This window comes from Semicossyphus pulcher, unplaced genomic scaffold (assembly GCF_022749685.1).
Source record: "Semicossyphus pulcher isolate SPU_LCO1_2020_fin unplaced genomic scaffold, fSemPul1.0.p SCAF_15, whole genome shotgun sequence".
Taxonomy (NCBI): Eukaryota; Metazoa; Chordata; class Actinopteri; order Labriformes; family Labridae; genus Semicossyphus; species Semicossyphus pulcher.
The window spans coordinates 17,482,391-17,496,453 of record NW_027211659.1 but is presented as its reverse complement, the minus strand read 5'-3'; positions in this window follow the sequence as shown (position 1 = coordinate 17,496,453).

Below are 14,063 nucleotides of genomic sequence, written 5' to 3'. Positions count from 1 at the left end.
ACTCATTGCATCTCTCCGCTTGTGCGGCTTGCAAACAGCTTCCCTGAATGTGCGAGAATTCAGTAGACTTGGTGTTTTTGTTTTGAAGGGTAATGACGGAAGGAATGATTGTGTAATGGGCTGCAATTGTTCCAAGGACGGGGCCTCCGTGTTGTTACATTAATATGTTGCACAGGGCATAGTTTCATAATTCAGTGTGGTATTTTGCCCCTTTCTCTTTTTCGTTTTTTTAAATGTGCGATGTCTATGTCTCTATATGTGCAACACTGATGGTGGCTAAAATACACACACACACACACACACACAATAATACGAAATTCTGACAATGAAAATAATATTTGAGTACAACTACCCCATTAGTGCACTAAAGTATCTACACAATACATTTATGGATGCAGTGTTCTTATGCTGCACATTATAGGTCGCTAATCCAGTCAGCAGTGTAGCGGACGTTTCATTTCCTGGGGAAGGCAATGTTGTTTCTGTTGATTGTGCTTGTTTCTTTGTCTGTACAGGGTGGATATTGTTGCGCATGCAAACCAACCAGTCGAAACTGATTAAGCAGTAAAATGTAAGACACGTAACTTCCCACATTCCTGAGGATTTTTTTCTGGGAAACACTGACCAGAGAAGCAAAGCCACTGCTCACTTTTATCAACAGTGTGTGTTAGAGAATTAAAGCAGTTTAACAGACATTTTACAGTGAACTTTGCTGATTATTCCTCTAAAACAACATGCAGCGCCGTCGTACCTGGGAACACATTTAAGGCCTCAAACTGAGAAATGACCTGAAACAAAGAGTCTGACATGATGTTTTATTTACTGGAGGAGAACTAAACAGGGCTAAACCATGAGGGCGGTAATTAGAGAGGGAGGAAACAACATTTGGTCGCCTTGATGGCATTGAGGTTTTGTCACAGGGAGACACAGAAATGCAAACAAGCAGACAGAAACTCTCTCGCCCTCTCCCTCTCTCTCTCTCACACACGCTCAAATTACAACTACTCTTGTGAAAAGTAAAACAGACAATTTGCGAAATGACCCATTTACCTTTGCTTTTGTGAGTATAAATCTGTATGCTGTTTCCCCCCTCGGATTTCTTAGTGCTGATATAAATGCATTGTTAAACTGAGCAGCATACTTGATCACTAATTTCACTGTAATAATAAACTCATTTCACAGTGTTGCAACATCACACTCATGGCCAAGTTCTGCTTGGGATAATTAGCTGAAATGAATGGAAGTGTTGTGTTTTCTGGGAAGGAGTTCAGTCCTGATAGAAGACGACGTCGGTCACAGAGGCGGCTCTCATCAATCTTTGAAGGACAGTGTCTTCACCCCCATCTCACTCCCTCTGCTGCTCGCTCTGCCAGTATTGTCTTGGATACTGTTCCTCCTCCATCTGCTATAGGATTAGATTCAAACACGTGCACGCACACACACATTCAGGTTTTAGGACAATGTGTGCCAAGTAGGACTTTATGTGCTGGACACAAATTTGCATTTTTATCCATAAAATCAACTTTTATAATACATTTGCAGAGATGGAGCAAAGATGGGACAAGTTGCATCTGTTTGACTGAGTTTAAAAGGAAGTGATGAAGCAACATATACATGCTAAATGTTAATTAATCAACAGTTAAAGGGCCAGTGTGCCAATTTTCAACCTCGGTCCTATCATGCTATTATGGGGAGCTAATGCCATTATGGTAGAAAAATAATGCAATTTGGCTCTGTTCTTTTGGAGGACGCTATCCACTTCTCCAATGGGCCCTGGAAGGCCAGGGAGCTTGCTAAACTACACTTCCTTAATCTCGGACGCCTGCCTCTGATGTCATGTCTTGTTCAAAATCGTCAGGTTTGAAATAAAGACTGCAGACCCCGAGATTTTTTTAGACGATCCACTGGTATGTTCATGTCATATTTCGGTTTCTGTACCGCTCTGAGCCGTTGCCTGCAGCGATCAATGTCCTTGACTGGAAAACGGTAGTATTTCACTCCAGCGCCTCTTGCTGGGCCGTTCCTTTCAGAGGGAGGGGCGCAATCCACTCTGGGTGTTGTACGAATGTAGAATGGGCAAAACCATGAGCTGCTTGTACAACTTTCTCAACAGCTATGGCCTCAATTTCAAATAATATTGCTTCTATTGATTACAGAGAACACCAGTGGCCAATTGCTCCTTTAAGTAATTTAAAGCATATAAAGTGCATGTGTTTGGATTCAGCAGCAGGATGCTCATATTAAAGTCATAAAAGGGATATCAGTCACTTTAATAATGTGTGTGTGCACGCCTGCATGCTTTCTAATGTCTTCACTCTCAGAGCCGCCTTGAGAAGACAGTCAGGTCTGTTGCTGCGCTGTTGCAGAGACTTAACTAAAATATTCAGTAGAAAAGCACCTTAATTATACAGATGATGGAGTACAGACCCTGAAGTCTTGTGTGTGTGTGTTTGTGGATGTGTGTGTGAGAGTATGTCAGTATCACACTGCTTCCATAATAGCATCTAATTGGCCTATGGCTCCACAAATCCGTCATCCTCATTGGGTGCATCTGTGTTGTCTAGACTGTTGCTGCGCGTTTATAGATTTAGAAGACTATATTTTTCCCATTCACACACACATTTACACACACATTTACACACTGATGGCAGAGGCTGCTACGTAAAGTGCCCAACTGTCGATCAGATATCACATTCATACCCATTGGCTATGCCACCGGGAGCAATTTGGGGTTCAGTGTCTTGCCCAAGGACACTTCGACATGTAGCCTGAGGGAGCTGGGGATCGAACCTCCGACCTTCCGATTGAAAGACGACCGACTCTACCACTGAGCCACAGCCGCCCCACATGTGCATACATGCACACAAATAGACAAGCGCGCAGTCAACTTTCACATACACACAAAGTGTATTGTGACAGGCTTTTGTGTTTACTTCTGGTGCTGCAGGATAGGAAGACGGGACAATGTGGAAGACACTGGAGTCTGGAGGCACACACACACACACACACACACACACACACACACACACACACACACTTGTTGCCCGCTTCCTGCCAAAGCTACTAAATGAGGTGTTCCTTTTTCATTAATCATGGCTGTTGTTAGGGTTACCTGAGCGACACGGTAAAAAAAAGGCCAGCTGGAGCAATGAGTGACACTGAACAGGCTCGCTTGCGTGCTAATTATAATACATTAATGTGATTATTTCAACACCTACTCATTAAATTACACTCTCAGCCTACACAGAGCGTTTTCATTAGAGTATATGGTTCATTTATTTGTGAAGGAAAATGTATGGGGCTTTGACACAGAAGCGTATAGTGTAGATGCAGAGCAACATGAGGATTAATGCGCTCTGCTGATGGATGATGCTTTGAGACTGAACAGTTTCACTGTAAGTTAGAAACTTCTTAATAGTAATGTCTTTGTCTGTAAACCCCCCTTATGTGCATTTCTGTTTTCCTGTCATCTGCTCCCACTCTCTCGCCTGTGGAGCTATGAACAGTTGGCAAGCATGGTGAAAACCAACGCTCTGGGTGTGGTGCACATCTACAAATGTGATCCCGGCTACATTAGAAATAACCTTGTGTTTAAAACTTCACAGTGTCCGGGCTGAATCCTGACTGGAAGCTCCACTGGAATGTTGTTTTGTTTGTGGCTGCACTCTTAACTCTACAATGCATAATATGCAGATTATGAGCTCGCTTGGAACGGAGATAAATATTTCATACAATAAAAGTATTCATAAGTCAAACATCACAGGACGAACCTTTCAACCACAAGGCATTTCAACTACTCTGAACTGTGAAGTATGGTGTCAAAGAAAGCTTTTCTTTATGTGTAAAGAAGATTTAAAGCAGAGATGAACTTTCTGCATAATCATCAAACAACTGCAATGAAAGTTAGCTCAGATTTATGAGCAGTTTTTAAGTAGGCGTTTGCCAAAAACAAATAAAAGATATACTTTTAACGTGTTGGGTGCTTTTTTGAGTGTAGTACAAAAACAAGCGTTTAACAAAGAGCTTATGTAGCATTAAAAAGCTTCAAGGAAACTGTTGGAAAGTTGACAGTTCGTGGACAAGTAATTTCTGTCAAAGAACTCAAGTAAAACTTTAAAGAAAAGTGAAGTTTAAGTGAGCGAGTGAACAATAATGTGCGCTTCGGGGAGTGGGGAATGATCATATTTGCTCAGTTGAAAATGATCACATCAGCTCATAATAAGAGTTCGTCATATTACTGATTGTACAATGCTGACGATGCTTAAACTGACTGATCATCATATAAACTTGCACGCAAAGGCACAAAATCTCCACGAATGGAAAAAAAAGACATTTAACTTTTATGACCCACAGTGAGTCTGCTGGGCGGGTGTGTTCGTGTATTTTTCCAGACACACAAAACTGTACAAAGTGTTGCATGAATACCTATAGACCTAGACATGAAGACCTATCCAGTACAATCTGAAATGACATGTTATCTGCCCAAAGCCGTGATCGGTGGTGCTGCTTATGAAACAGACTAAAATGAATCCTGATTACTCTAAATGAGCTACAAAAGCAAACCAGACCATCAGCGACGAGATTGATTTTTATTTTTAATGCCTGAAGCCGCTGGCGAGGGGTAGGTGTCAGAGAAAGCTATCTGAATGCTGCCTTTGCTTACATTTTCCAGGGCAAAATTTAAAGTGAGTGATATATGACTGTTAAAGAAAGCAGGATAAACCACCACTTAAAGGGGTCATATCTTTTGAATGGATATTCTCATGTTCTGCATTGGTTTCACACTTTGAGGTGTTTCTTGTTCACAGTAAAAAAATGAAAACTGCATAATTCCCTGTTTTTCCAGAGTTACATTTTCAAAAAGGTAGCCTCTGAAATCGACCAATCGTCATTCACCTCAGGCTGCCTTCTTGCACTAGCTTGTAGTCAAGTCGTTGTTAAGATTTCAACTTACCATTCCGACACCTCCTGACGATTCTGGCTCGTACAGTATAAGACCAAATAACCGATCCTAGAGCAGCCATGTTTTCTACAACTTTGGAGGGATGGTGCAGTGTGACTCGCACACGTGGGGGAGGGGCTGCAAGGTCACTCCAAATACTCTCAGCCAATCATTAAAAAACACATTAGAATAATAGAAAATTGATTGCATAGCAAAAATATGTCACAGGACAAGAGATAAGAGGTACGGCTTTGTCCACAGGGGGCGCAAAATCAACACAAACTGAAAGCTCACAGGAGCTTTAATGTTAGCAATTAAACAATCAATGAATGCAGTCATTTTTGTTTATATATTGCAAAATAACAACTAAAGTTACTTCAGGACACTTTTTAAAAAGAGCAGGTGGAGGCCATACTTTTTAAATATTTTATAGCACACACCATGTGGCTTAGCGGAAGTGTCGGTCATCTTTCAATCGGAAGGTCGGAGGTTCGATCCCCAGCTCCCTCAGGCTACATGTTGAAGTGTCCTTGGGCAAGACACTGATCCCCAAATTGCTCCCACTGGCATAGCCAATGGGTATGAATGTGATATCTAATTGACAGTTAGGCAATTTACATAGCATCCTCTGCCTAACCATTGACCATTTATCATGTTACACCCAATTTTCATACGTTGAATGCTCTGTACATTTTTGTGCTGCCTGTTGTACCTTTTTGTATCTTACTGTACCATTATTGCTATTGCTTGATAATGTCTGTCTGATATGATCTTTATCATGTGGCTGTGTTGTTTTTGTATTTTGTTGGTGTGAAGCACTTTTTGACTTCTGTCTGGGGAAAGTGCTATATAAATAAAATTAACTTACTTACTTACTTAGTCCTATATTGGAAAACGTCTGGCTCTAGAAACTACTTGGTGCCACACCCCTCAGGCCTGTCTGGCCCATGTATTTGAAACACAAGAACAAGGGGGGCGACTGTGGCTCGGTGGTAGACTCAGTCGTCTCTCAATCAGAAGCTTGTAGGTTCGATCCCTGACTGCTACAGTCACACGTCAAAGTGTCCTTGGGCAAGAACCCCTGAACCCCATATGAAAGGGCGTAGATCTGATAGGGCATTGGCACTTAGGTCTTTGCCATCAGTCTGTGAATGTGAGTGTGAGTCGGCGAATGTGACATCTAGTGCTTTGAGTGGTTGGAAGACTAGAAAAGTGCTATATAAGAACAGTCCATTTACAGGGAGAAACAGCGAGCAGAACCAGATTCATTGGTAGACAGCCATCGAGCTGGAGGGGCTGAGAAAGTGGGATAGAGGGAGAGACAGAAATAGAGAGATGGATAGGGACAAACAGCTACAGCAATGACAAGAGATACGAGAGGCTGATAGTAGCAATAATAGTAGAAATATGACTAATGTTAGCAGGTATAATAAAGATAATATAAGTAAGACTGCTAATAATAGTTGTAGCCGTCAGAGTCAAGCAGGTCCACGACAGCAGCCGTTCCGTATAACCAGCACCATAACTCCCCGGATAGGAGGAATGAATTAAGACAAGCAACACTACAGGTCAAAGCAGGCCAATGACTCTATCCTTGCTCATCCTAACCAACCCTGTTCCCGTAAAACCCAAACAACACTTCATCATGGATCAGGTATGTCGCCGTCCATTATCCCATTCTTTGTCAGTGCAGTCTAAGCATGTATATCCTCTGGCACACATGGTTACCATCAGCACCACTCTGACCACAAAACCACAGTGTTAGTCTAATCTCTAAATACTGTGTGTAATAGGCCCCAGTCATTATGTTGCTCCACTTTATGACACACACACACACACAGAGTCGTCAGAACAGCACAGCGATGAGAGTGTGTTTGTACCACAGCCAGCAGAAACCATGCAACACTGAATGGTAAAACCCTCATCAGTCGTCGCAGAGCTGCCTTTCATGTGAGGAGTGTCTGATGCTCTTCCTGCCTTGTCTCAGACGTTTTAAACACATTCTGGAAAGAGCTTAGCATGCTTTTAGTCTCTGCGCTTTTTTGTCAGGCTTTTCTCCGTGTCATGGATGGAAGTGGAGACATTTGGATAAACTTATATAATGTCTGTCTGTAGCTATCTCTCTCTCTCTTTCTCCGCTACCAAGACTCATCCTGAGAACAGAGAGATTACCTCCATTTGTCTTCATTAGCATATTAGCTAACAGGCCCTTTGCCGGCGCCCGTGGGAAACTGCTGTAATTGCTAAGATAGCTGTAGACTAAACCACTGAAGGAATCTGTAGAGCTGTGTGTGTGCGCGTGTTTCAGTAAAGGAGGGATTTCCGAGATGAACTTCACCTTGACTCTTCTGTTTCATGCTCCTCTCCTTCAGTCTCTGATATATCTGCGTGTGCACACTGTACGTGAGAGAGTGCAGAGAGCTGAGAGGAAACAACAACCCCAGAAAATTACTCGGAGCAGCCAGCTGTTTCTGAATCTCATCACTAGACTTTATCAACAAACATAATTCTGGCGCCAGCCTCCTATGGCGCTCCAAACATTTCCATGAAAAGAATAATCACTCAACTTTGCCATCCTCACTTGTGAGAGCTGGCGGCTTATGAGGGGTATTTTGGAGTTTTCAATTCATTCGCATGAATGAAGAAATGAATTATCCTTGCATATTTGAACTACTAGGCAGGAAAGGTTGTTTGATCCCTTCTAATATATGGATGATTGCAATACACTGTGATTCAAATTACTGAGCGTGCACTCATCCTCAAAAACATCCCATACAGTCCAATTGGCAGCTGAAATGCTCCTAATTGCAAGGCACAAACAAACACAAAAATTACAGCAACTGTGCCCAATTAGGGGATATTTTTGCTTTGCTTTCTGTGGTTCTATGGTTGATTAGCTGCCTGTTCAGGTGAGCCGTTACCATTGAGCACATCTGAATTTCAGCGAGTTCAGGCTGGAAGTGCGGCTCCAAATTTTGCTGTGAATTCATGGAATTTGGAGTTGCATCAATATAAACTAATAAGCTTTGTTGGTTATACAAATTTGAGTTCGAGGTGAAGACTTTTATACACAGCCGACTTCTTGCAGTTAATTGCGTGTTTTCTCTTGTCAAGTTGTCTAATGTACTTCGAAAGAAGAACAGGGATAGGCAACCCGCAATATTTTGCTTTAGTCAACATAAAGCATAAATCCCAGTGCAATCCCAAAGTGCAACATTGCATCATTGTTAACAAAGAGGGTAACAGAGAAGAAGGTCAAGCAGAAGCACAAAAACACACACATGCCGTATAATTATTATGCACACAATACACCAATCTGGCCAGGGGGGGCCTGGCTTGCGTGTAAAGCCCAACCAACATACTCACGCATGCTTGTTAGAAGGTCTAAAGCGTGGTGACACAAGCCCAGTGGCACAATTTCACTGACACACACACTTAGCGTCACGCCATCTCTTACCTTCAAATGACTTAGTGTTAGAGCAGACAACAATGCTTTGCAGGAGTCTCACGTCATGTCGCCCAGTCAAGAGAAAGGTTTTAAGAGACAGTATGATTCATAACCTAGACAAATATATGTATACACATCTTAAGTCCTTCTGTCACAAGCTGAGGCTGGCCCTGAGCCAAAAGTCTTCTCTGTTTTTCACAATCTGTACAACAATGCAAATAACTATGTTTTCCCTTTCTCCAGAGATCATCTAAGGTCAGCGGAGGGTCTAACCGGGGATGGCATTCACACACAGAGACACTTCCAGTTTTGCTCATTTCAGCTGATCCGTCTCAGCAGAAAAAAATGCTGTGTTACACGTTACCACAGTAAAAAGCAGCTTCATTGCACGAGATGGCCTTCGCATTCTCTGACCTAGACAGGCAAATAGTGTATCACACTGTCTTTCATGGTGCTGTTATTTCTGACCCATGCTTATAAAAGCTTTTAGAAATTATCTTTATAAAAAAAGGGCTTCAGACACCTGCAAACCTCCCAACTCAACCCTAGCCAAGTATTTATAGTCACATCCTTTCAATTGTTTCAAATGAGGAAATAACATGATGACATACAGCAAAATGAAAGACAGTGCAGTGGTTAGCGATGCAGCCTCACAGCTAGAAGGTCCCTGGTTCGAATCCCGGTTCGGACACAAGATTCCTGGTAATTCACAGTCCAAAGACATGCTAATGGTGATTCCCCGTAGGTGTGAATGTAAGCGTGAATGGTTGTCTGTCTCTATGTGCTTGACTGGGGATCAGTCCAGGGTTTATACCCGCCTCTCGCCCTATGACAGCTGGGATAGGCTATAGCGGTATAGATAATTAATGGACCGATGGATGTCTTAGTTGAGTGATGGAGGTTTGGGTGTTTCAGTTTTGAGTCCTGACAATTTTTTTCAGCACATATTTCTTTTTACTACCATTTTTAAAAATATTTTGGATGCATTTTCTTGTAAAGACTAAATTTTTTGTTAATTTGGTGCTTGAACACATGGCTATGCAATAAAAAAAGTATCAGTTAAAAGCCTCTGCAGCTTCTCAAGTTGTAACATAACAAAAAAGACAATATATTCAACTTAACTGTAAATGTGACATTTCTAAATGAATAAATCAATATACACTACCAGTCAAAAGTTTGGACACATTGGGAAAGTGTGTCCAAACTTTTAACTGGCAGTGTATATTCGGGATACATTCATGAGCAAACCAATTAAGCTAACAAGGCCAACATCATTGAGTCACCTCTGGGGAAAATACTTCAAGTGGCCACTTGAGGCCGGCTCAAAAAGCGAGTCAAATACAATAAAGCCCAATGTTAAAATGCTCCACGTTACAGCAGAATTAAATATGTTTACAGCCTGGTAAAAAAAATATATTGTTTTAGTCTCTATTAATTACCCCATACATGACGACTGTACATGAGATGGAGCTGTTTTAAAAATAATACATCTTAAAGTTATGCACATTTAAGGGCAAGCTTCTTTGAGTGACAGTTGGGTGCTTCTGGCTGTCTGCTGAGGTCACCTTAGCTAATTCAACCCACTGGGTATTTCTGCTTTCATGACAATATAACACAAAATGATATTATAAGATAACATGTCTCACTGTAGGCTTAATTTTACTGACAGCCCATCCAGTAATTCTGTGCTCCAGTTTTTTCCCTCTTTTTTGTATTGTAGTATTATGTATATGTAAGCACTAATTAGCAGGTGTTGCCTTGTGGTACCTGTCTTGTAGCTTTGCTTGTTAACTATCTAATTAGACGGCTAAAGGATTATCCTTGGGCATAGTCTCTTAACTTAGCATAACTTACTAACCCCTCACTCCCCTCCAGTGCTACCCTTCCATCTTTTTATGGTCACTACTGGCTCTTAAATCAAGACAGCGACGGCACATATGCTGCATTGAAGGCTTTAAAACAGCAGTCCACAAACCAGTGGGTGATGTCACAGTAGCTATGTCTACCAGCACTTCTAATAATAAGGTAGTTCAATCAGCAACCAGTTTGGCTAAACCTGGCAGTGAGGTGTTGTGCTAATTAACATCCAGCCTCCATGCCAGAATATGTTTGTGTAGTGCAAGCTGTTCTTATCACTTAGTGGCGTCTTTGTAAACACTTACATTGTGTCATTGAAAGTCGTAAAAATAAAGCTGTAGGATTGAATGAATTGTTGAAATAGATTAAGAGGGCTAGAGACTGGTGGAGTTCGATAGCGTTGTTGGCTTGGGCCCTCCACACTGGATTGATTGTATTTGATTAAAGGTGCCATGCTGTCTGCCAGGGTACTCCAGCACCACTTAGATTCTGCCAACCCACCCAGGCTTAAACCTCTCCCGTCCTCACATCTCCCCTCTCATCCTGTTCTCCCATCCATCCTCCCTTAGTTGAGTGTTTGCCAGGGGCAGAACCACATGGGCAATTCCAGAGAGACTTGCATTGACTGAAAAACTGCTCATTTGACCTATCTGGTTAAATAAAGAAGGGCAAAAACACCCGCCTTTTGCACACACAATCTCTCCTGTCTTCTTTTCCATCCCTCCCTCACTGCTGTCTAAACTTCAGAGCCAAGGCCAACCCAGGCCCTGCCAGGTCAGAGAATTCACCCGCATGTCAGACATCTCACTCTGACACACCATGCCTCCCTTTCTCCGTTCTCTGCCAACTCCCTACCTCATCCTCCCATAGGCTTTCATGGAAAGTTGCACTCTTTTGTTGTGCCAAGAGCGGTATCCTAACACTCCATCCCTTTCCCTCTCAATCAAACCCAACAGGGGTAGAAGAGGTCTTCAAGATGGATCATTTTACTCCCTACTTAAGCAATAAATCATGTGTTAGACCATTCAGGGCGAGCAGCTCTTTCTTGTGTCATAACTAACAGCAATCAGGGCGGTCTGACAGCTTGGATGTTCAAGGATTCAGAGGGTACAGATTTACTCTGCTATCCTCAACTGGCCCCAAAGAAATACTCAGCCAATCAGTCGAAGTAAACAATCACATGCTTTTCAGTGCACGAACATGACTGATTGTTGAAGTTTGATGTATCATGGTCTTTTTCAAGTCTGACACTGACACATCATCATTATTTTGGAGGAGAAAAACCTCTTACACTGCATTATAATCTCCAGGTTCTCCACTATATACCACTCCCACCTTTAATAATGATTGAAATATTTGTGTAATTCATATTTTTATACATATATGGAATCTGCTTCAAAGTTACACAGGTAACTGTATTAGAAAATCACTTGCAAAACTTGCAGGTACACAAATAGTGCTCGCTTTTGTTGCTATAATAAGGTAACTTTAGTGTGATGTATTGGCAAACTGATATGTTGGCTTAAACCAGTTACACCAACACAAGCAGGCAGGCAGCCAGAACAGTGAGCCAAAAGTTAGATAGCTTTCCGCAAGATATGCCCAGACTCCCACCTTCACACCTCATAGCCATTTATGTTCTGTTTGGTTCTTTCAGATCACCTATAGATTCGCAGCGGACCACCTGCAAGACTCACCAACCAAGCCCAGACAAAGACACGCATTGGCACACACAAAATACAACCAGCTGGCAGACAGCAGAGACCCAGTGAAGGAAGCCTATGATTGATGTCTAAACACAGAGGACCGAATGAAACCAATCAAATCTAATCAGGAATGGCAGCTCAATGCAATGGAGGCTGGGCAAACATACGGGATATGTCCGCGGGTTGACAAGGATGCAGCTACATCCTCTGATTACAATAGCGGTCTGCCATACTGTATACAATCTGTGCACTGTTAGTCTCAGTTCAGTGTACAAATGTTTACCTTGAGCAGCGGATGATGAACAATGACTTTCACGGGAAATAGATGAACAATGTTTTACTGACATTGATGTTTTGGCTGGAGCCTGTGCAGACATATCCAGACCGATCTTCAGTTTGTCCTCACAGTACAAAGTAAACAAAGCATGTCCAAACTGTAAAATGTGGATATAAACTTCAGTGAAGCTTTGACAGGTAGTTTTATTCTAACAAAAGCATGTGTATTCACTTAAATCACTGGCCAAAAGGATTGGTTGCCAAGGTAGAAGTACTGTCTAATATGGTAGTTCTGCCTCAATGAATGTTATAGTGTGAATTATTTGTTTGAACTGTTAAAGACAGATTTTAATTCAACTGTATGGCCATTTAGGGGGATGGCCTTACAGTTTATTAATTGATATAAATGGGGAAGACATGATAATAGGAACACCTGTCAGTATAACAGTACAATTCACCAGGTTCAGAGGTTAGTTCTAAATGGAGTCATTAAAGAAAGTATGCTGTTAGTGCTATTTGCTTTGTTTGTCTATATACTGTAGCTTATGTTGTTATTGTTTAAAATAAATAAAAAATAAGTTCTTACTATTAAAAAACAAGGATTAGGATTTATATAAGGTCTTTGTATTCAACTGTTTTAAGTGAATTTATGTGTACGTAATACAATAGCAAAAGAGGGTACATAATAAACTACAAGAAAAACGTTGCAACACCAGAGAGGAAGTGGATCATGGTAGCATTGATGCTGCAGCACTATCAATCAGTTTCAGTTATGTTGTACAGTGTGTCTAATGTGAAATAAAGTATAAGTTTTATATCAAAAGCCATAATCTGCAGCTAATCAAAGTTTCTCACCATGCAAATTCAGGCCTTCAGAGAACAGGCCTGAATTTGTTGCATTAAGCTGTTTGTTATTATTGTATTAGTGTCGGACAAAGTAACACACCCTGTGGAGGATTTAGCAAAGCCCTATTACCGTAGTAGCAGTAAAAAAAAAATACATGCCTGGTAGTCATCACTTTTATAGCTGGGTTTTTCAAATTACTTAACAGGACTTAAACGGGAAGTTGACAAAAAATGCCAACAGCGATGTGTTATGCACTTAAATGATTGCTATAAAGAATCAGAAGTGTTTTTTCTTGACCATTTCATGTGCAAAAAGCAGATCTGTAAAAGGTTTCAGGGACCTTTAACGACTCTTCAAACTGCACTTTAAAGAAATAATACTGCTTGGCCTGAAAGCTCAGATGTTAGAAATAAAACAGGGTGGGAACCTATTAATGGTTTAAAAGTATTTAGCACCATATAGTAATTAAGTGTTGCCATAATGACAGTGTATATGGGTGTATACTTTCTTCTGGTAATCCCAGTTACACTGCGGTCGGCTGTACCCTGAGAAGCAGGAGGCGTTGTTGAAACACTTGATTTATGCAGTAACAGTTTGCTGCAGCAGTGTGAATGACTTTCTCCCATCTGAAGGTTATTCATTAAGTCTTGTTGTTGTTCGTTGGCTCCAAACATGTTGACGACAGATGTCTTCCGGCTCTGCTAGTTACTGGCATCACAAATGGCTGGTGATAAAATAAAGTCGCAGTTACTGTACCATTAACCAGAACTCTGCGGTGAACTTGCTCACCCCTCCCAACACACACATGCAAAGAAACACATCAACACATCGTGGTGGTGCAGTTAGTCATTCTTCATAAAGCTGCAATGTTTGTTTAAGCAACCGCACAAGGGAAATTAAGTTTTGTTTTTTACACATAATTTACACATTTTAAAATCACTGTGATGAGGTCATATTAGTCTGTTTTTCCTTTATAAAAAAAAAAAC